Below are 24,055 nucleotides of genomic sequence, written 5' to 3' on the forward strand. Positions count from 1 at the left end.
TTTATTGTGATGTGCTCAGATTTTTAAATGTAGTTACTTTTTAAGTCTTTGGTACTAATAGAAAATAAATTTACATTCTATTTTATTTGCATTTTAACAAATTAAAAAAAAATAAACACAAATGTTAGTTAATTTTTTTTGTAGATTTTTTAATTTTGTTGACTATGGGTCATTTTCGTATAATTTTTTATTAAAAATTGGAACAACAACAAACAAAACGTATAGTTGAATATATTAAAATAGAATGGAGTTAATAAATTAAAAAAAATAAAACATTAATATTCCGACGGAAGAAAAATTATTTTTAATTTTGCAAATATCCGTGATAATCATAATGTCCATAACGTAACAATTGCAAGGTATTGTACAAAAAAACAAAATAAATATTTAGTAAAGCACATTATTGCAGTAATTTTTGTAATAATTCTTTATAAAAAAATATTTAGTGAAAAATTATAAGTTAAAATATTTAAATTTCTTCTTAATTTAAAAAAAAAATTCAGACATAATAATCAAGTTCTTAATTTGGTCCATTTTATGGCGTTTTACCGCCTAATAATATATCTTTTACATAGTCTAGAAGTTGAGTTTACTGGCTTTCAACCAGGCGGCCAAATTGGATATTCGGTGTAGAAATTTTTATCTAATTTCGATAATACAAATATTATTTAGTTAGTAACACAGCAATTATGAATCTGTTGGTACAAATGAATTATGATTAATTTTTTCGGCGTTTATTTTTATCTGCCCAGTATAATAACCGCCGCTAATTGTCAACAAGCATTGGTGGTTCAGTGGTAGAATCCTCGCCTGCCACGCGGGGGGCCCGGGTTCGATTCCCGGCCAATGCAACTTTTTTTTCTTTTAGGAGATCAAGTTTTCAATTTATTTAAATGCGGCCGCTGAATGGTTGGCCTTATTAATATTTTTTACATTACGTATTTTGGCAAATTAAAAGAAACGATAATATTTCGTAAGGAAACTAAACTAAAAAATTATTTATTAAAAAACAAGACTGGCGCCTTGCTAGTTTTTGCTCCATTCTTAATTAATCACGTTTTTATTAGGCATAGTCATTTTGGCAAGAGAAATTAATTAACAAAACACTTTATTATTTACCAAGTAAACGATAGGCAAAATAACAATATAATTGTGTTTTTTCCGCAATATTGTTTTAACATTTTATGTTTGTAAATTTATGAAGTAAATGTTAAAATTTATGTAAATAATAAAAAAAGAATATAAATATCATTAATTAATTTATTTAAATTAAATAATTTAAATACCATTAAGTTATGTGTCTTTTGTTATAGCAAAATATTTACAGTGATTAACGAGTTTGTAATAAACTTTAAAATAATTTTAATTAGAATTAAACTTATTTTTACAATATTTACTACAAATAATATTAGTTAATTTTGGTAATTTAAACACTTATATGTAAATTAATTTGCATATTTAAGTCTTGTCGTAAATATTGGTAATTTATTTAATTAAAAAAAGCGCAAGGGGTTTTTATGGCGATATAAATAAAATTACACAACGTTGTCTAAAAATTTTAAAAACAATCAAGAATTAACACATATCTGTGTTTAGAAACAACAACGTCAAAAAAGGCATTTGAACCGTTGACTGTTGGTTTAAAAGTTCAAAGCTCTACCAACTGAGCTAACCGGGCACGTTTGTTGTTACTGTGTGTTTTGTAGCTTGATTATAGTAAACATTTGTAAAAAAATTTTGTCACCAAATAAAAATAAATTAATTTAACATTTTAATTTTTTCAAAATCACTTAAAAATATTTAAACGATACATTTGTCATATATTTTCTGAAGTAAATGACGATGGTACTATGTCTGATAAATTGTTTTTATTTATAAATTTAAAAAGCGTAAGTTTACGTTTAAACAATTAATAATAATAATAAAAAATAAAATGTTAATAAAATTACTTAATTTATTTAAGTTGGATAATTAAAATTTTAATACTTAAATTAATTTGCATTAGGTTGTTATGTGTTTGATTAATGATTTACAAATTATATGAGTAACGAGTTTAAACATATTTTTAGACACCCTTTTTTTAATTTTATTTGAACTTTAAATTGCTTAACGTAATTATTATTGTTTAATTTATTTAATTTCTATAATTTAAATACCTATGCATCAGTTAGTTTGTATTATTAAGTCTGTAGCGTGAACATTGGCAACTTTTACGTAAGAAACTAACTCGGACAATTTCTATGACGACATAGACTGATAAAAAGTAGCATTAAAATTTTAAATTCTTGTTTGAAAGATAGTACTTATTTGTGCATTAAGGCAACAATAATCGATAATTGATTTAATACTTGGCGTTTAAATTAAAAGTCCAACGTTCTGCCGACACAGTCACCCAACAACGCTTTTTATTGTGATGTGCTCAGATTTTTAAATGTAGTTACTTTTTAAGTCTTTGGTACTAATAGAAAATAAATTTACATTCTATTTTATTTGCATTTTAACAAATTAAAAAAAAATAAACACAAATGTTAGTTAATTTTTTTTGTAGATTTTTTAATTTTGTTGACTATGGGTCATTTTCGTATAATTTTTTATTAAAAATTGGAACAACAACAAACAAAACGTATAGTTGAATATATTAAAATAGAATGGAGTTAATAAATTAAAAAAAATAAAACATTAATATTCCGACGGAAGAAAAATTATTTTTAATTTTGCAAATATCCGTGATAATCATAATGTCCATAACGTAACAATTGCAAGGTATTGTACAAAAAAACAAAATAAATATTTAGTAAAGCACATTATTGCAGTAATTTTTGTAATAATTCTTTATAAAAAAATATTTAGTGAAAAATTATAAGTTAAAATATTTAAATTTCTTCTTAATTTAAAAAAAAAATTCAGACATAATAATCAAGTTCTTAATTTGGTCCATTTTATGGCGTTTTACCGCCTAATAATATATATTTTACATAGTCTAGAAGTTGAGTTTACTGGCTTTCAACCAGGCGGCCAAATTGGATATTCGGTGTAGAAATTTTTATCTAATTCGATAATACAAATATCATTTAGTTAGTAACACAGCAATTATTAATCTGTTGGTACAAATTAATTATGATTAATTTTTTCGGCGTTTATTTTTATCTGCCCAGTATAATAACCGCCGCTAATTTTCAACAAGCATTGGTGGTTCAGTGGTAGAATCCTCGCCTGCCACGCGGGGGGCCCGGGTTCGGTTCCCGACCAATGCAGCTTTTTTTTCTTTTATGAGATCAAGTTTTCAATTTATTTAAATGCGGCCGCTGAATGGTTGGCCTTACATTACGTATTTTGGCAAATTAAAAGAAACGATAATATTTCGTAAGGAAACTAAACTAAAAAATAATTTATTAAAAAACAAGACTGGCGCCTTGCTAGTTTTTGCTCCATTCTTAATTAATCACGTTTTTATTAGGCATAGTCATTTTGGCAAGAGAAATTAATTAACAAAACACTTTATTATTTACCAAGTAAACGATAGGCAAAATAACAATATAATTGTGTTTTTTCTGCAATATTGTTTTAAGATTTTATGTTTGTAAATTTATGAAGTAAATGTTAAAATTTATGTAAATAATAAAAAAAGAATATAAATATCATTAATTAATTTATTTAAATTAAATAATTTAAATACCATTAAGTTATGTGTCTTTTGTTATAGCAAAATATTTACAGTGATTAACGAGTTTGTAATAAACTTTAAAATAATTTTAATTAGAATTAAACTTATTTTTACAATATTTACTACAAATAATATTAGTTAATTTTGGTAATTTAAACACTTATATGTAAATTAATTTGCATATTTAAGTCTTGTCGTAAATATTGGTAATTTATTTAATTAAAAAAAGCGCAAGGGGTTTTTATGGCGATATAAATAAAATTACACAACGTTGTCTAAAAATTTTAAACACAATCAAGAATTAACACATATCTGTGTTTAGAAACAACAACGTCAAAAAAGGCATTTGAACCGTTGACTGTTGGTTTAAAAGTTCAAAGCTCTACCAACTGAGCTAACCGGGCACGTTTGCTGTTACTGTGTGTTTTGTAGCTTGATTATAGTAAACATTTGTAAAAAAATTTTGTCACCAAATAAAAATAAATTAATTTAACATTTTAATTTTTTCAAAATCACTTAAAAATATTTAAACGATACATTTGTCATATATTTTCTGAAGTAAATGACGATGGTACTATGTCTGATAAATTGTTTTTATTTATAAATTTAAAAAGCGTAAGTTTACGTTTAAACAATTAATAATAATAATAAAAAATAAAATGTTAATAAAATTACTTAATTTATTTAAGTTGGATAATTAAAATTTTAATACTTAAATTAATTTGCATTAGGTTGTTATGTGTTTGATTAATGATTTACAAATTATATGAGTAACGAGTTTAAACATATTTTTAGACACCCTTTTTTTAATTTTATTTGAACTTTAAATTGCTTAACGTAATTAATATTGTTTAATTTATTTAATTTCTATAATTTAAATACCTATGCATCAGTTAGTTTGTATTATTAAGTCTGTAGCGTGAACATTGGCAACTTTTACGTAAGAAACTAACTCGGACAATTTCTATGACGACATAGACTGATAAAAAGTAGCATTAAAAATTTAAATTCTTGTTTGAAAGATAGTACTTATTTGTGCATTAAGGCAACAATAATCGATAATTGATTTAATACTTGGCGTTTAAATTAAAAGTCCAACGTTCTGCCGACACAGTCACCCAACAACGCTTTTTATTGTGATGTGCTCAGATTTTTAAATGTAGTTACTTTTTAAGTCTTTGGTACTAATAGAAAATAAATTTACATTCTATTTTATTTGCATTTTAACAAATTAAAAAAAAATAAACACAAATGTTAGTTAATTTTTTTTGTAGATTTTTTAATTTTGTTGACTATGGGTCATTTTCGTATAATTTTTTATTAAAAATTGGAACAACAACAAACAAAACGTATAGTTGAATATATTAAAATAGAATGGAGTTAATAAATTAAAAAAAATAAAACATTAATATTCCGACGGAAGAAAAATTATTTTTAATTTTGCAAATATCCGTGATAATCATAATGTCCATAACGTAACAATTGCAAGGTATTGTACAAAAAAACAAAATAAATATTTAGTAAAGCACATTATTGCAGTAATTTTTGTAATAATTCTTTATAAAAAAATATTTAGTGAAAAATTATAAGTTAAAATATTTAAATTTCTTCTTAATTTAAAAAAAAAATTCAGACATAATAATCAAGTTCTTAATTTGGTCCATTTTATGGCGTTTTACCGCCTAATAATATATCTTTTACATAGTCTAGAAGTTGAGTTTACTGGCTTTCAACCAGGCGGCCAAATTGGATATTCGGTGTAGAAATTTTTATCTAATTTCGATAATACAAATATTATTTAGTTAGTAACACAGCAATTATGAATCTGTTGGTACAAATTAATTATGATTAATTTTTTCGGCGTTTATTTTTATCTGGCCAGTATAATAACCGCCGCTAATTTTCAACAAGCATTGGTGGTTCAGTGGTAGAATCCTCGCCTGCCACGCGGGGGGCCCGGGTTCGATTCCCGGCCAATGCAACTTTTTTATCTTTTATGAGATCAAGTTTTCAATTTATTTAAATGCGGCCGCTGAATGGTTGGCCTTATTAATATTTTTTACATTACGTATTTTGGCAAATTAAAAGAAACGATAATATTTCGTAAGGAAACTAAACTAAAAAATAATTTATTAAAAAACAAGACTGGCGCCTTGCTAGTTTTTGCTCCATTCTTAATTAATCACGTTTTTATTAGGCATAGTCAGTTTGGCAAGAGAAATTAATTAACGAAGACACTTTATTATTTACCAAGTAAACGATAGGCAAAATAACAATATAATTGTGTTTTTTCCGCAATATTGTTTTAAGATTTTATATTTGTAAATTTATGAAGTAAATGTTAAAATTTATGTAAATAATAAAAAAAGAATATAAATATCATTAATTAATTTATTTAAATTAAATAATTTAAATACCATTAAGTTATGTGTCTTTTGTTATAGCAAAATATTTACAGTGATTAACGAGTTTGTAATAAACTTTAAAATAATTTTAATTAGAATTAAACTTATTTTTACAATATTTACTACAAATAATATTAGTTAATTTTGGTAATTTAAACACTTATATGTAAATTAATTTGCATATTTAAGTCTTGTCGTAAATATTGGTAAATTATTTAATTAAAAAAAGCGCAAGGGGTTTTTATGGCGATATAAATAAAATTACACAACGTTGTCTAAAAATTTTAAACACAATCAAGAATTAACACATATCTGTGTTTAGAAACAACAACGTCAAGAAAGGCATTTGAACCGTTGACTGTTGGTTTAAAAGTTCAACGCTCTACCAACTGAGCTAACCGGGCACGTTTGCTGTTACTGTGTGTTTTGTAGCTTGATTATAGTTAACATTTGTAAAAAAATTTTGTCACCAAATAAAAATAAATTAATTTAACATTTTAATTTTTTCAAAATCACTTAAAAATATTTAAACGATACATTTGTCATATATTTTCTGAAGTAAATGACGATGGTACTATGTCTGATAAATTGTTTTTATTTATAAATTTAAAAAGCGTAAGTTTACGTTTAAACAATTAATAATAATAATAAAAAATAAAATGTTAATAAAATTACTTAATTTATTTAAGTTGGATAATTAAAATTTTAATACTTAAATTAATTTGCATTAGGTTGTTATGTGTTTGATTAATGATTTACAAATTATATGAGTAACGAGTTTAAACATATTTTTAGACACCCTTTTTTTAATTTTATTTGAACTTTAAATTGCTTAACGTAATTAATATTGTTTAATTTATTTAATTTCTATAATTTAAATACCTATGCATCAGTTAGTTTGTATTATTAAGTCTGTAGCGTGAACATTGGCAACTTTTACGTAAGAAACTAACTCGGACAATTTCTATGACGACATAGACTGATAAAAAGTAGCATTAAAAATTTAAATTCTTGTTTGAAAGATAGTACTTATTTGTGCATTAAGGCAACAATAATCGATAATTGATTTAATACTTGGCGTTTAAATTAAAAGTCCAACGTTCTGCCGACACAGTCACCCAACAACGCTTTTTATTGTGATGTGCTCAGATTTTTAAATGTAGTTACTTTTTAAGTCTTTGGTACTAATAGAAAATAAATTTACATTCTATTTTATTTGCATTTTAACAAATTAAAAAAAAATAAACACAAATGTTAGTTAATTTTTTTTGTAGATTTTTTAATTTTGTTGACTATGGGTCATTTTCGTATAATTTTTTATTAAAAATTGGAACAACAACAAACAAAACGTATAGTTAAATATATTAAAATAGAATGGAGTTAATAAATTAAAAAAAATAAAACATTAATATTCCGACGGAAGAAAAATTATTTTTAATTTTGCAAATATCCGTGATAATCATAATGTCCATAACGTAACAATTGCAAGGTATTGTACAAAAAAACAAAATAAATATTTAGTAAAGCACATTATTGCAGTAATTTTTGTAATAATTCTTTATAAAAAAATATTTAGTGAAAAATTATAAGTTAAAATATTTAAATTTCTTCTTAATTTAAAAAAAAAATTCAGACATAATAATTAAGTTCTTAATTTGGTCCATTTTATGGCGTTTTACCGCCTAATAATATATCTTTTACATAGTCTAGAAGTTGAGTTTACTGGCTTTCAACCAGGCGGCCAAATTGGATATTCGGTGTAGAAATTTTTATCTAATTTCGATAATACAAATATTATTTAGTTAGTAACACAGCAATTATGAATCTGTTGGTACAAATTAATTATGATTAATTTTTTCGGCGTTTATTTTTATCTGGCCAGTATAATAACCGCCGCTAATTTTCAACAAGCATTGGTGGTTCAGTGGTAGAATCCTCGCCTGCCACGCGGGGGGCCCGGGTTCGATTCCCGGCCAATGCAACTTTTTTATCTTTTATGAGATCAAGTTTTCAATTTATTTAAATGCGGCCGCTGAATGGTTGGCCTTATTAATATTTTTTACATTACGTATTTTGGCAAATTAAAAGAAACGATAATATTTCGTAAGGAAACTAAACTAAAAAATAATTTATTAAAAAACAAGACTGGCGCCTTGCTAGTTTTTGCTCCATTCTTAATTAATCACGTTTTTATTAGGCATAGTCAGTTTGGCAAGAGAAATTAATTAACGAAGACACTTTATTATTTACCAAGTAAACGATAGGAAAAATAACAATATAATTGTGTTTTTTCCGCAATATTGTTTTAAGATTTTATATTTGTAAATTTATGAAGTAAATGTTAAAATTTATGTAAATAATAAAAAAAAAATATAAATATCATTAATTAATCTATTTAAATTAAATAATTTAAATACCATTAAGTTATGTGTCTTTTGTTATAGCAAAATATTTACAGTGATTAACGAGTTTGTAATAAACTTTAAAATAATTTTAATTAGAATTAAACTTATTTTTACAATATTTACTACAAATAATATTAGTTAATTTTGGTAATTTAAACACTTATATGTAAATTAATTTGCATATTTAAGTCTTGTCGTAAATATTGGTAAATTATTTAATTAAAAAAAGCGCAAGGGGTTTTTATGGCGATATAAATAAAATTACACAACGTTGTCTAAAAATTTTAAACACAATCAAGAATTAACACATATCTGTGTTTAGAAACAACAACGTCAAAAAAGGCATTTGAACCGTTGACTGTTGGTTTAAAAGTTCAAAGCTCTACCAACTGAGCTAACCGGGCACGTTTGCTGTTACTGTGTGCTTTGTAGCTTGATTATAGTAACCGATTGTAAAAAAAATTTGTCACCAAATAAAAATAAATTAATTTAACATTTTAATTTTTTCAAAATCACTTAAAAATATTTAAACGATACATTTGTCATATATTTTCTGAAGTAAATGACGATGGTACTATGTCTGATAAATTGTTTTTATTTATAAATTTAAAAAGCGTAAGTTTACGTTTAAACAATTAATAATAATAATAAAAAATAAAATGTTAATAAAATTTCTTAATTTATTTAAGTTGGATAATTAAAATTTTAATACTTAAATTAATTTGCATTAGGTTGTTATGTGTTTGATTAATGATTTACAAATTATATGAGTAACGAGTTTAAACATATTTTTAGACACCCTTTTTTTAATTTTATTTGAACTTTAAATTGCTTAACGTAATTAATATTGTTTAATTTATTTAATTTCTATAATTTAAATACCTATGCATCAGTTAGTTTGTATTATTAAGTCTGTAGCGTGAACATTGGCAACTTTTACGTAAGAAACTAACTCGGACAATTTCTATGACGACATAGACTGATAAAAAGTAGCATTAAAAATTTAAATTCTTGTTTGAAAGATAGTACTTATTTGTGCATTAAGGCAACAATAATCGATAATTGATTTAATACTTGGCGTTTAAATTAAAAGTCCAACGTTCTGCCGACACAGTCACCCAACAACGCTTTTTATTGTGATGTGCTCAGATTTTTAAATGTAGTTACTTTTTAAGTCTTTGGTACTAATAGAAAATAAATTTACATTCTATTTTATTTGCATTTTAACAAATTAAAAAAAAATAAACACAAATGTTAGTTAATTTTTTTTGTAGATTTTTTAATTTTGTTGACTATGGGTCATTTTCGTATAATTTTTTATTAAAAATTGGAACAACAACAAACAAAACGTATAGTTAAATATATTAAAATAGAATGGAGTTAATAAATTAAAAAAAATAAAACATTAATATTCCGACGGAAGAAAAATTATTTTTAATTTTGCAAATATCCGTGATAATCATAATGTCCATAACGTAACAATTGCAAGGTATTGTACAAAAAAACAAAATAAATATTTAGTAAAGCACATTATTGCAGTAATTTTTGTAATAATTCTTTATAAAAAAATATTTAGTGAAAAATTATAAGTTAAAATATTTAAATTTCTTCTTAATTTAAAAAAAAAATTCAGACATAATAATTAAGTTCTTAATTTGGTCCATTTTATGGCGTTTTACCGCCTAATAATATATCTTTTACATAGTCTAGAAGTTGAGTTTACTGGCTTTCAACCAGGCGGCCAAATTGGATATTCGGTGTAGAAATTTTTATCTAATTTCGATAATACAAATATTATTTAGTTAGTAACACAGCAATTATGAATCTGTTGGTACAAATTAATTATGATTAATTTTTTCGGCGTTTATTTTTATCTGGCCAGTATAATAACCGCCGCTAATTTTCAACAAGCATTGGTGGTTCAGTGGTAGAATCCCCGCCTGCCACGCGGGGGGCCCGGGTTCGATTCCCGGCCAATGCAACTTTTTTATCTTTTATGAGATCAAGTTTTCAATTTATTTAAATGCGGCCGCTGAATGGTTGGCCTTATTAATATTTTTTACATTACGTATTTTGGCAAATTAAAAGAAACGATAATATTTCGTAAGGAAACTAAACTAAAAAATAATTTATTAAAAAACAAGACTGGCGCCTTGCTAGTTTTTGCTCCATTCTTAATTAATCACGTTTTTATTAGGCATAGTCAGTTTGGCAAGAGAAATTAATTAACGAAGACACTTTATTATTTACCAAGTAAACGATAGGAAAAATAACAATATAATTGTGTTTTTTCCGCAATATTGTTTTAAGATTTTATATTTGTAAATTTATGAAGTAAATGTTAAAATTTATGTAAATAATAAAAAAAAAATATAAATATCATTAATTAATCTATTTAAATTAAATAATTTAAATACCATTAAGTTATGTGTCTTTTGTTATAGCAAAATATTTACAGTGATTAACGAGTTTGTAATAAACTTTAAAATAATTTTAATTAGAATTAAACTTATTTTTACAATATTTACTACAAATAATATTAGTTAATTTTGGTAATTTAAACACTTATATGTAAATTAATTTGCATATTTAAGTCTTGTCGTAAATATTGGTAAATTATTTAATTAAAAAAAGCGCAAGGGGTTTTTATGGCGATATAAATAAAATTACACAACGTTGTCTAAAAATTTTAAACACAATCAAGAATTAACACATATCTGTGTTTAGAAACAACAACGTCAAAAAAGGCATTTGAACCGTTGACTGTTGGTTTAAAAGTTCAAAGCTCTACCAACTGAGCTAACCGGGCACGTTTGCTGTTACTGTGTGCTTTGTAGCTTGATTATAGTAACCGATTGTAAAAAAAATTTGTCACCAAATAAAAATAAATTAATTTAACATTTTAATTTTTTCAAAATCACTTAAAAATATTTAAACGATACATTTGTCATATATTTTCTGAAGTAAATGACGATGGTACTATGTCTGATAAATTGTTTTTATTTATAAATTTAAAAAGCGTAAGTTTACGTTTAAACAATTAATAATAATAATAAAAAATAAAATGTTAATAAAATTTCTTAATTTATTTAAGTTGGATAATTAAAATTTTAATACTTAAATTAATTTGCATTAGGTTGTTATGTGTTTGATTAATGATTTACAAATTATATGAGTAACGAGTTTAAACATATTTTTAGACACCCTTTTTTTAATTTTATTTGAACTTTAAATTGCTTAACGTAATTAATATTGTTTAATTTATTTAATTTCTATAATTTAAATACCTATGCATCAGTTAGTTTGTATTATTAAGTCTGTAGCGTGAACATTGGCAACTTTTACGTAAGAAACTAACTCGGACAATTTCTATGACGACATAGACTGATAAAAAGTAGCATTAAAAATTTAAATTCTTGTTTGAAAGATAGTACTTATTTGTGCATTAAGGCAACAATAATCGATAATTGATTTAATACTTGGCGTTTAAATTAAAAGTCCAACGTTCTGCCGACACAGTCACCCAACAACGCTTTTTATTGTGATGTGCTCAGATTTTTAAATGTAGTTACTTTTTAAGTCTTTGGTACTAATAGAAAATAAATTTACATTCTATTTTATTTGCATTTTAACAAATTAAAAAAAAATAAACACAAATGTTAGTTAATTTTTTTTGTAGATTTTTTAATTTTGTTGACTATGGGTCATTTTCGTATAATTTTTTATTAAAAATTGGAACAACAACAAACAAAACGTATAGTTGAATATATTAAAATAGAATGGAGTTAATAAATTAAAAAAAATAAAACATTAATATTCCGACGGAAGAAAAATTATTTTTAATTTTGCAAATATCCGTGATAATCATAATGTCCATAACGTAACAATTGCAAGGTATTGTACAAAAAAACAAAATAAATATTTAGTAAAGCACATTATTGCAGTAATTTTTGTAATAATTCTTTATAAAAAAATATTTAGTGAAAAATTATAAGTTAAAATATTTAAATTTCTTCTTAATTTAAAAAAAAAATTCAGACATAATAATCAAGTTCTTAATTTGGTCCATTTTATGGCGTTTTACCGCCTAATAATATATCTTTTACATAGTCTAGAAGTTGAGTTTACTGGCTTTCAACCAGGCGGCCAAATTGGATATTCGGTGTAGAAATTTTTATCTAATTTCGATAATACAAATATTATTTAGTTAGTAACACAGCAATTATGAATCTGTTGGTACAAATTAATTATGATTAATTTTTTCGGCGTTTATTTTTATCTGCCCAGTATAATAACCGCCGCTAATTTTCAACAAGCATTGGTGGTTCAGTGGTAGAATCCTCGCCTGCCACGCGGGGGGCCCGGGTTCGATTCCCGGCCAATGCAACTTTTTTTTCTTTTAGGAGATCAAGTTTTCAATTTATTTAAATGCGGCCGCTGAATGGTTGGCCTTATTAATATTTTTTACATTACGTATTTTGGCAAATTAAAAGAAACGATAATATTTCGTAAGGAAACTAAACTAAAAAATTATTTATTAAAAAACAAGACTGGCGCCTTGCTAGTTTTTGCTCCATTCTTAATTAATCACGTTTTTATTAGGCATAGTCATTTTGGCAAGAGAAATTAATTAACAAAACACTTTATTATTTACCAAGTAAACGATAGGCAAAATAACAATATAATTGTGTTTTTTCCGCAATATTGTTTTAACATTTTATGTTTGTAAATTTATGAAGTAAATGTTAAAATTTATGTAAATAATAAAAAAAGAATATAAATATCATTAATTAATTTATTTAAATTAAATAATTTAAATACCATTAAGTTATGTGTCTTTTGTTATAGCAAAATATTTACAGTGATTAACGAGTTTGTAATAAACTTTAAAATAATTTTAATTAGAATTAAACTTATTTTTACAATATTTACTACAAATAATATTAGTTAATTTTGGTAATTTAAACACTTATATGTAAATTAATTTGCATATTTAAGTCTTGTCGTAAATATTGGTAATTTATTTAATTAAAAAAAGCGCAAGGGGTTTTTATGGCGATATAAATAAAATTACACAACGTTGTCTAAAAATTTTAAACACAATCAAGAATTAACACATATCTGTGTTTAGAAACAACAACGTCAAAAAAGGCATTTGAACCGTTGACTGTTGGTTTAAAAGTTCAAAGCTCTACCAACTGAGCTAACCGGGCACGTTTGTTGTTACTGTGTGTTTTGTAGCTTGATTATAGTAAACATTTGTAAAAAAATTTTGTCACCAAATAAAAATAAATTAATTTAACATTTTAATTTTTTCAAAATCACTTAAAAATATTTAAACGATACATTTGTCATATATTTTCTGAAGTAAATGACGATGGTACTATGTCTGATAAATTGTTTTTATTTATAAATTTAAAAAGCGTAAGTTTACGTTTAAACAATTAATAATAATAATAAAAAATAAAATGTTAATAAAATTACTTAATTTATTTAAGTTGGATAATTAAAATTTTAATACTTAAATTAATTTGCATTAGGTTGTTATGTGTTTGATTAATGATTTACAAATTATATGAGTAACGAGTTTAAACATATTTTTAGACACCCTTTTTTTAATTTTATTTGAACTTTAAATTGCTTAACGTAATTATTATTGTTTAATTTATTTAATTTCTATAATTTAAATACCTATGCATCAGTTAGTTTGTATTATTAAGTCTGTAGCGTGAACATTGGCAACTTTTACGTAAGAAACTAACTCGGACAATTTCTATGACGACATAGACTGATAAAAAGTAGCATTAAAATTTTAAATTCTTGTTTGAAAGATAGTACTTATTTGTGCATTAAGGCAACAATAATCGATAATTGATTTAATACTTGGCGTTTAAATTAAAAGTCCAACGTTCTGCCGACACAGTCACCCAACAACGCTTTTTATTGTGATGTGCTCAGATTTTTAAATGTAGTTACTTTTTAAGTCTTTGGTACTAATAGAAAATAAATTTACATTCTATTTTATTTGCATTTTAACAAATTAAAAAAAAATAAACACAAATGTTAGTTAATTTTTTTTGTAGATTTTTTAATTTTGTTGACTATGGGTCATTTTCGTATAATTTTTTATTAAAAATTGGAACAACAACAAACAAAACGTATAGTTGAATATATTAAAATAGAATGGAGTTAATAAATTAAAAAAAATAAAACATTAATATTCCGACGGAAGAAAAATTATTTTTAATTTTGCAAATATCCGTGATAATCATAATGTCCATAACGTAACAATTGCAAGGTATTGTACAAAAAAACAAAATAAATATTTAGTAAAGCACATTATTGCAGTAATTTTTGTAATAATTCTTTATAAAAAAATATTTAGTGAAAAATTATAAGTTAAAATATTTAAATTTCTTCTTAATTTAAAAAAAAAATTCAGACATAATAATCAAGTTCTTAATTTGGTCCATTTTATGGCGTTTTACCGCCTAATAATATATATTTTACATAGTCTAGAAGTTGAGTTTACTGGCTTTCAACCAGGCGGCCAAATTGGATATTCGGTGTAGAAATTTTTATCTAATTCGATAATACAAATATCATTTAGTTAGTAACACAGCAATTATTAATCTGTTGGTACAAATTAATTATGATTAATTTTTTCGGCGTTTATTTTTATCTGCCCAGTATAATAACCGCCGCTAATTTTCAACAAGCATTGGTGGTTCAGTGGTAGAATCCTCGCCTGCCACGCGGGGGGCCCGGGTTCGGTTCCCGACCAATGCAGCTTTTTTTTCTTTTATGAGATCAAGTTTTCAATTTATTTAAATGCGGCCGCTGAATGGTTGGCCTTACATTACGTATTTTGGCAAATTAAAAGAAACGATAATATTTCGTAAGGAAACTAAACTAAAAAATAATTTATTAAAAAACAAGACTGGCGCCTTGCTAGTTTTTGCTCCATTCTTAATTAATCACGTTTTTATTAGGCATAGTCATTTTGGCAAGAGAAATTAATTAACAAAACACTTTATTATTTACCAAGTAAACGATAGGCAAAATAACAATATAATTGTGTTTTTTCTGCAATATTGTTTTAAGATTTTATGTTTGTAAATTTATGAAGTAAATGTTAAAATTTATGTAAATAATAAAAAAAGAATATAAATATCATTAATTAATTTATTTAAATTAAATAATTTAAATACCATTAAGTTATGTGTCTTTTGTTATAGCAAAATATTTACAGTGATTAACGAGTTTGTAATAAACTTTAAAATAATTTTAATTAGAATTAAACTTATTTTTACAATATTTACTACAAATAATATTAGTTAATTTTGGTAATTTAAACACTTATATGTAAATTAATTTGCATATTTAAGTCTTGTCGTAAATATTGGTAATTTATTTAATTAAAAAAAGCGCAAGGGGTTTTTATGGCGATATAAATAAAATTACACAACGTTGTCTAAAAATTTTAAACACAATCAAGAATTAACACATATCTGTGTTTAGAAACAACAACGTCAAAAAAGGCATTTGAACCGTTGACTGTTGGTTTAAAAGTTCAAAGCTCTACCAACTGAGCTAACCGGGCACGTTTGCTGTTACTGTGTGTTTTGTAGCTTGATTATAGTAAACATTTGTAAAAAAATTTTGTCACCAAATAAAAATAAATTAATTTAACATTTTAATTTTTTCAAAATCACTTAAAAATATTTAAACGATACATTTGTCATATATTTTCTGAAGTAAATGACGATGGTACTATGTCTGATAAATTGTTTTTATTTATAAATTTAAAAAGCGTAAGTTTACGTTTAAACAATTAATAATAATAATAAAAAATAAAATGTTAATAAAATTACTTAATTTATTTAAGTTGGATAATTAAAATTTTAATACTTAAATTAATTTGCATTAGGTTGTTATGTGTTTGATTAATGATTTACAAATTATATGAGTAACGAGTTTAAACATATTTTTAGACACCCTTTTTTTAATTTTATTTGAACTTTAAATTGCTTAACGTAATTAATATTGTTTAATTTATTTAATTTCTATAATTTAAATACCTATGCATCAGTTAGTTTGTATTATTAAGTCTGTAGCGTGAACATTGGCAACTTTTACGTAAGAAACTAACTCGGACAATTTCTATGACGACATAGACTGATAAAAAGTAGCATTAAAAATTTAAATTCTTGTTTGAAAGATAGTACTTATTTGTGCATTAAGGCAACAATAATCGATAATTGATTTAATACTTGGCGTTTAAATTAAAAGTCCAACGTTCTGCCGACACAGTCACCCAACAACGCTTTTTATTGTGATGTGCTCAGATTTTTAAATGTAGTTACTTTTTAAGTCTTTGGTACTAATAGAAAATAAATTTACATTCTATTTTATTTGCATTTTAACAAATTAAAAAAAAATAAACACAAATGTTAGTTAATTTTTTTTGTAGATTTTTTAATTTTGTTGACTATGGGTCATTTTCGTATAATTTTTTATTAAAAATTGGAACAACAACAAACAAAACGTATAGTTGAATATATTAAAATAGAATGGAGTTAATAAATTAAAAAAAATAAAACATTAATATTCCGACGGAAGAAAAATTATTTTTAATTTTGCAAATATCCGTGATAATCATAATGTCCATAACGTAACAATTGCAAGGTATTGTACAAAAAAACAAAATAAATATTTAGTAAAGCACATTATTGCAGTAATTTTTGTAATAATTCTTTATAAAAAAATATTTAGTGAAAAATTATAAGTTAAAATATTTAAATTTCTTCTTAATTTAAAAAAAAAATTCAGACATAATAATCAAGTTCTTAATTTGGTCCATTTTATGGCGTTTTACCGCCTAATAATATATCTTTTACATAGTCTAGAAGTTGAGTTTACTGGCTTTCAACCAGGCGGCCAAATTGGATATTCGGTGTAGAAATTTTTATCTAATTTCGATAATACAAATATTATTTAGTTAGTAACACAGCAATTATGAATCTGTTGGTACAAATTAATTATGATTAATTTTTTCGGCGTTTATTTTTATCTGGCCAGTATAATAACCGCCGCTAATTTTCAACAAGCATTGGTGGTTCAGTGGTAGAATCCTCGCCTGCCACGCGGGGGGCCCGGGTTCGATTCCCGGCCAATGCAACTTTTTTATCTTTTATGAGATCAAGTTTTCAATTTATTTAAATGCGGCCGCTGAATGGTTGGCCTTATTAATATTTTTTACATTACGTATTTTGGCAAATTAAAAGAAACGATAATATTTCGTAAGGAAACTAAACTAAAAAATAATTTATTAAAAAACAAGACTGGCGCCTTGCTAGTTTTTGCTCCATTCTTAATTAATCACGTTTTTATTAGGCATAGTCAGTTTGGCAAGAGAAATTAATTAACGAAGACACTTTATTATTTACCAAGTAAACGATATGAAAAATAACAATATAATTGTGTTTTTTCCGCAATATTGTTTTAAGATTTTATATTTGTAAATTTATGAAGTAAATGTTAAAATTTATGTAAATAATAAAAAAAGAATATAAATATCATTAATTAATTTATTTAAATTAAATAATTTAAATACCATTAAGTTATGTGTCTTTTGTTATAGCAAAATATTTACAGTGATTAACGAGTTTGTAATAAACTTTAAAATAATTTTAATTAGAATTAAACTTATTTTTACAATATTTACTACAAATAATATTAGTTAATTTTGGTAATTTAAACACTTATATGTAAATTAATTTGCATATTTAAGTCTTGTCGTAAATATTGGTAAATTATTTAATTAAAAAAAGCGCAAGGGGTTTTTATGGCGATATAAATAAAATTACACAACGTTGTCTAAAAATTTTAAACACAATCAAGAATTAACACATATCTGTGTTTAGAAACAACAACGTCAAGAAAGGCATTTGAACCGTTGACTGTTGGTTTAAAAGTTCAACGCTCTACCAACTGAGCTAACCGGGCACGTTTGCTGTTACTGTGTGTTTTGTAGCTTGATTATAGTTAACATTTGTAAAAAAATTTTGTCACCAAATAAAAATAAATTAATTTAACATTTTAATTTTTTCAAAATCACTTAAAAATATTTAAACGATACATTTGTCATATATTTTCTGAAGTAAATGACGATGGTACTATGTCTGATAAATTGTTTTTATTTATAAATTTAAAAAGCGTAAGTTTACGTTTAAACAATTAATAATAATAATAAAAAATAAAATGTTAATAAAATTACTTAATTTATTTAAGTTGGATAATTAAAATTTTAATACTTAAATTAATTTGCATTAGGTTGTTATGTGTTTGATTAATGATTTACAAATTATATGAGTAACGAGTTTAAACATATTTTTAGACACCCTTTTTTTAATTTTATTTGAACTTTAAATTGCTTAACGTAATTAATATTGTTTAATTTATTTAATTTCTATAATTTAAATACCTATGCATCAGTTAGTTTGTATTATTAAGTCTGTAGCGTGAACATTGGCAACTTTTACGTAAGAAACTAACTCGGACAATTTCTATGACGACATAGACTGATAAAAAGTAGCATTAAAAATTTAAATTCTTGTTTGAAAGATAGTACTTATTTGTGCATTAAGGCAACAATAATCGATAATTGATTTAATACTTGGCGTTTAAATTAAAAGTCCAACGTTCTGCCGACACAGTCACCCAACAACGCTTTTTATTGTGATGTGCTCAGATTTTTAAATGTAGTTACTTTTTAAGTCTTTGGTACTAATAGAAAATAAATTTACATTCTATTTTATTTGCATTTTAACAAATTAAAAAAAAATAAACACAAATGTTAGTTAATTTTTTTTGTAGATTTTTTAATTTTGTTGACTATGGGTCATTTTCGTATAATTTTTTATTAAAAATTGGAACAACAACAAACAAAACGTATAGTTAAATATATTAAAATAGAATGGAGTTAATAAATTAAAAAAAATAAAACATTAATATTCCGACGGAAGAAAAATTATTTTTAATTTTGCAAATATCCGTGATAATCATAATGTCCATAACGTAACAATTGCAAGGTATTGTACAAAAAAACAAAATAAATATTTAGTAAAGCACATTATTGCAGTAATTTTTGTAATAATTCTTTATAAAAAAATATTTAGTGAAAAATTATAAGTTAAAATATTTAAATTTCTTCTTAATTTAAAAAAAAAATTCAGACATAATAATTAAGTTCTTAATTTGGTCCATTTTATGGCGTTTTACCGCCTAATAATATATCTTTTACATAGTCTAGAAGTTGAGTTTACTGGCTTTCAACCAGGCGGCCAAATTGGATATTCGGTGTAGAAATTTTTATCTAATTTCGATAATACAAATATTATTTAGTTAGTAACACAGCAATTATGAATCTGTTGGTACAAATTAATTATGATTAATTTTTTCGGCGTTTATTTTTATCTGGCCAGTATAATAACCGCCGCTAATTTTCAACAAGCATTGGTGGTTCAGTGGTAGAATCCTCGCCTGCCACGCGGGGGGCCCGGGTTCGATTCCCGGCCAATGCAACTTTTTTATCTTTTATAAGATCAAGTTTTCAATTTATTTAAATGCGGCCGCTGAATGGTTGGCCTTATTAATATTTTTTACATTACGTATTTTGGCAAATTAAAAGAAACGATAATATTTCGTAAGGAAACTAAACTAAAAAATAATTTATTAAAAAACAAGACTGGCGCCTTGCTAGTTTTTGCTCCATTCTTAATTAATCACGTTTTTATTAGGCATAGTCAGTTTGGCAAGAGAAATTAATTAACGAAGACACTTTATTATTTACCAAGTAAACGATAGGAAAAATAACAATATAATTGTGTTTTTTCCGCAATATTGTTTTAAGATTTTATATTTGTAAATTTATGAAGTAAATGTTAAAATTTATGTAAATAATAAAAAAAAAATATAAATATCATTAATTAATCTATTTAAATTAAATAATTTAAATACCATTAAGTTATGTGTCTTTTGTTATAGCAAAATATTTACAGTGATTAACGAGTTTGTAATAAACTTTAAAATAATTTTAATTAGAATTAAACTTATTTTTACAATATTTACTACAAATAATATTAGTTAATTTTGGTAATTTAAACACTTATATGTAAATTAATTTGCATATTTAAGTCTTGTCGTAAATATTGGTAAATTATTTAATTAAAAAAAGCGCAAGGGGTTTTTATGGCGATATAAATAAAATTACACAACGTTGTCTAAAAATTTTAAACACAATCAAGAATTAACACATATCTGTGTTTAGAAACAACAACGTCAAAAAAGGCATTTGAACCGTTGACTGTTGGTTTAAAAGTTCAAAGCTCTACCAACTGAGCTAACCGGGCACGTTTGCTGTTACTGTGTGCTTTGTAGCTTGATTATAGTAACCGATTGTAAAAAAAATTTGTCACCAAATAAAAATAAATTAATTTAACATTTTAATTTTTTCAAAATCACTTAAAAATATTTAAACGATACATTTGTCATATATTTTCTGAAGTAAATGACGATGGTACTATGTCTGATAAATTGTTTTTATTTATAAATTTAAAAAGCGTAAGTTTACGTTTAAACAATTAATAATAATAATAAAAAATAAAATGTTAATAAAATTTCTTAATTTATTTAAGTTGGATAATTAAAATTTTAATACTTAAATTAATTTGCATTAGGTTGTTATGTGTTTGATTAATGATTTACAAATTATATGAGTAACGAGTTTAAACATATTTTTAGACACCCTTTTTTTAATTTTATTTGAACTTTAAATTGCTTAACGTAATTAATATTGTTTAATTTATTTAATTTCTATAATTTAAATACCTATGCATCAGTTAGTTTGTATTATTAAGTCTGTAGCGTGAACATTGGCAACTTTTACGTAAGAAACTAACTCGGACAATTTCTATGACGACATAGACTGATAAAAAGTAGCATTAAAAATTTAAATTCTTGTTTGAAAGATAGTACTTATTTGTGCATTAAGGCAACAATAATCGATAATTGATTTAATACTTGGCGTTTAAATTAAAAGTCCAACGTTCTGCCGACACAGTCACCCAACAACGCTTTTTATTGTGATGTGCTCAGATTTTTAAATGTAGTTACTTTTTAAGTCTTTGGTACTAATAGAAAATAAATTTACATTCTATTTTATTTGCATTTTAACAAATTAAAAAAAAATAAACACAAATGTTAGTTAATTTTTTTTGTAGATTTTTTAATTTTGTTGACTATGGGTCATTTTCGTATAATTTTTTATTAAAAATTGGAACAACAACAAACAAAACGTATAGTTGAATATATTAAAATAGAATGGAGTTAATAAATTAAAAAAAATAAAACATTAATATTCCGACGGAAGAAAAATTATTTTTAATTTTGCAAATATTCGTGATAATCATAATGTCCATAACGTAACAATTGCAAGGTATTGTACAAAAAAACAAAATAAATATTTAGTAAAGCACATTATTGCAGTAATTTTTGTAATAATTCTTTATAAAAAAATATTTAGTGAAAAATTATAAGTTAAAATATTTAAATTTCTTCTTAATTTAAAAAAAAAATTCAGACATAATAATCAAGTTCTTAATTTGGTCCATTTTATGGCGTTTTACCGCCTAATAATATATCTTTTACATAGTCTAGAAGTTGAGTTTACTGGCTTTCAACCAGGCGGCCAAATTGGATATTCGGTGTAGAAATTTTTATCTAATTTCGATAATACAAATATTATTTAGTTAGTAACACAGCAATTATGAATCTGTTGGTACAAATTAATTATGATTAATTTTTTCGGCGTTTATTTTTATCTGCCCAGTATAATAACCGCCGCTAATTTTCAACAAGCATTGGTGGTTCAGTGGTAGAATCCTCGCCTGCCACGCGGGGGGCCCGGGTTCGATTCCCGGCCAATGCAACTTTTTTTTCTTTTAGGAGATCAAGTTTTCAATTTATTTAAATGCGGCCGCTGAATGGTTGGCCTTATTAATATTTTTTACATTACGTATTTTGGCAAATTAAAAGAAACGATAATATTTCGTAAGGAAACTAAACTAAAAAATTATTTATTAAAAAACAAGACTGGCGCCTTGCTAGTTTTTGCTCCATTCTTAATTAATCACGTTTTTATTAGGCATAGTCATTTTGGCAAGAGAAATTAATTAACAAAACACTTTATTATTTACCAAGTAAACGATAGGCAAAATAACAATATAATTGTGTTTTTTCCGCAATATTGTTTTAAGATTTTATGTTTGTAAATTTATGAAGTAAATGTTAAAATTTATGTAAATAATAAAAAAAGAATATAAATATCATTAATTAATTTATTTAAATTAAATAATTTAAATACCATTAAGTTATGTGTCTTTTGTTATAGCAAAATATTTACAGTGATTAACGAGTTTGTAATAAACTTTAAAATAATTTTAATTAGAATTAAACTTATTTTTACAATATTTACTACAAATAATATTAGTTAATTTTGGTAATTTAAACACTTATATGTAAATTAATTTGCATATTTAAGTCTTGTCGTAAATATTGGTAATTTATTTAATTAAAAAAAGCGCAAGGGGTTTTTATGGCGATATAAATAAAATTACACAACGTTGTCTAAAAATTTTAAACACAATCAAGAATTAACACATATCTGTGTTTAGAAACAACAACGTCAAAAAAGGCATTTGAACCGTTGACTGTTGGTTTAAAAGTTCAAAGCTCTACCAACTGAGCTAACCGGGCACGTTTGCTGTTACTGTGTGTTTTGTAGCTTGATTATAGTAAACATTTGTAAAAAAATTTTGTCACCAAATAAAAATAAATTAATTTAACATTTTAATTTTTTCAAAATCACTTAAAAATATTTAAACGATACATTTGTCATATATTTTCTGAAGTAAATGACGATGGTACTATGTCTGATAAATTTTTTTTATTTATAAATTTAAAAAGCGTAAGTTTACGTTTAAACAATTAATAATAATAATAAAAAATAAAATGTTAATAAAATTACTTAATTTATTTAAGTTGGATAATTAAAATTTTAATACTTAAATTAATTTGCATTAGGTTGTTATGTGTTTGATTAATGATTTACAAATTATATGAGTAACGAGTTTAAACATATTTTTAGACACCATTTTTTTAATTTTATTTGAACTTTAAATTGCTTAACGTAATTATTATTGTTTAATTTATTTAATTTCTATAATTTAAATACCTATGCATCAGTTAGTTTGTATTATAAAGTCTGTAGCGTGAACATTGGCAACTTTTACGTAAGAAACTAACTCGGACAATTTCTATGACGACATAGACTGATAAAAAGTAGCATTAAAATTTTAAATTCTTGTTTGAAAGATAGTACTTATTTGTGCATTAAGGCAACAATAATCGATAATTGATTTAATACTTGGCGTTTAAATTAAAAGTCCAACGTTCTGCCGACACAGTCACCCAACAACGCTTTTTATTGTGATGTGCTCAGATTTTTAAATGTAGTTACT

The 24,055-nt window shown here is 24.3% G+C and overlaps 10 non-coding genes across 10 annotated transcripts; all 10 read left to right on the top strand.

The window, feature by feature from the left end:
• Positions 1-780: 780 nt before the first annotated feature.
• Positions 781-851, top strand: Trnag-gcc (transfer RNA glycine (anticodon GCC)). Its single transcript has one exon. It is a non-coding gene; the product is annotated as a tRNA-Gly (tRNA).
• A 2,332-nt stretch (positions 852-3,183) lies between these two features.
• Positions 3,184-3,254, top strand: Trnag-gcc (transfer RNA glycine (anticodon GCC)). Its single transcript has one exon. It is a non-coding gene; the product is annotated as a tRNA-Gly (tRNA).
• Positions 3,255-5,574: 2,320 nt separating this feature from the next.
• On the top strand, positions 5,575-5,645 carry Trnag-gcc (transfer RNA glycine (anticodon GCC)). Its single transcript has one exon. It is a non-coding gene; the product is annotated as a tRNA-Gly (tRNA).
• A 2,334-nt stretch (positions 5,646-7,979) lies between these two features.
• Positions 7,980-8,050, top strand: Trnag-gcc (transfer RNA glycine (anticodon GCC)). Its single transcript has one exon. It is a non-coding gene; the product is annotated as a tRNA-Gly (tRNA).
• Positions 8,051-10,384: 2,334 nt separating this feature from the next.
• On the top strand, positions 10,385-10,455 carry Trnag-gcc (transfer RNA glycine (anticodon GCC)). The gene has a single exon. It is a non-coding gene; the product is annotated as a tRNA-Gly (tRNA).
• A 2,334-nt stretch (positions 10,456-12,789) lies between these two features.
• On the top strand, positions 12,790-12,860 carry Trnag-gcc (transfer RNA glycine (anticodon GCC)). Its single transcript has one exon. It is a non-coding gene; the product is annotated as a tRNA-Gly (tRNA).
• A 2,332-nt stretch (positions 12,861-15,192) lies between these two features.
• Positions 15,193-15,263, top strand: Trnag-gcc (transfer RNA glycine (anticodon GCC)). Its single transcript has one exon. It is a non-coding gene; the product is annotated as a tRNA-Gly (tRNA).
• A 2,320-nt stretch (positions 15,264-17,583) lies between these two features.
• On the top strand, positions 17,584-17,654 carry Trnag-gcc (transfer RNA glycine (anticodon GCC)). Its single transcript has one exon. It is a non-coding gene; the product is annotated as a tRNA-Gly (tRNA).
• Positions 17,655-19,988: 2,334 nt separating this feature from the next.
• Positions 19,989-20,059, top strand: Trnag-gcc (transfer RNA glycine (anticodon GCC)). The gene has a single exon. It is a non-coding gene; the product is annotated as a tRNA-Gly (tRNA).
• Positions 20,060-22,393: 2,334 nt separating this feature from the next.
• Trnag-gcc (transfer RNA glycine (anticodon GCC)) lies at positions 22,394-22,464 on the top strand. The gene has a single exon. It is a non-coding gene; the product is annotated as a tRNA-Gly (tRNA).
• Positions 22,465-24,055: the final 1,591 nt, after the last annotated feature.

Source organism: Corella eumyota, chromosome 7 (genome assembly GCF_963082875.1).
Source record: "Corella eumyota chromosome 7, kaCorEumy4.1, whole genome shotgun sequence".
Classification (NCBI taxonomy): Eukaryota; Metazoa; Chordata; class Ascidiacea; order Phlebobranchia; family Corellidae; genus Corella; species Corella eumyota.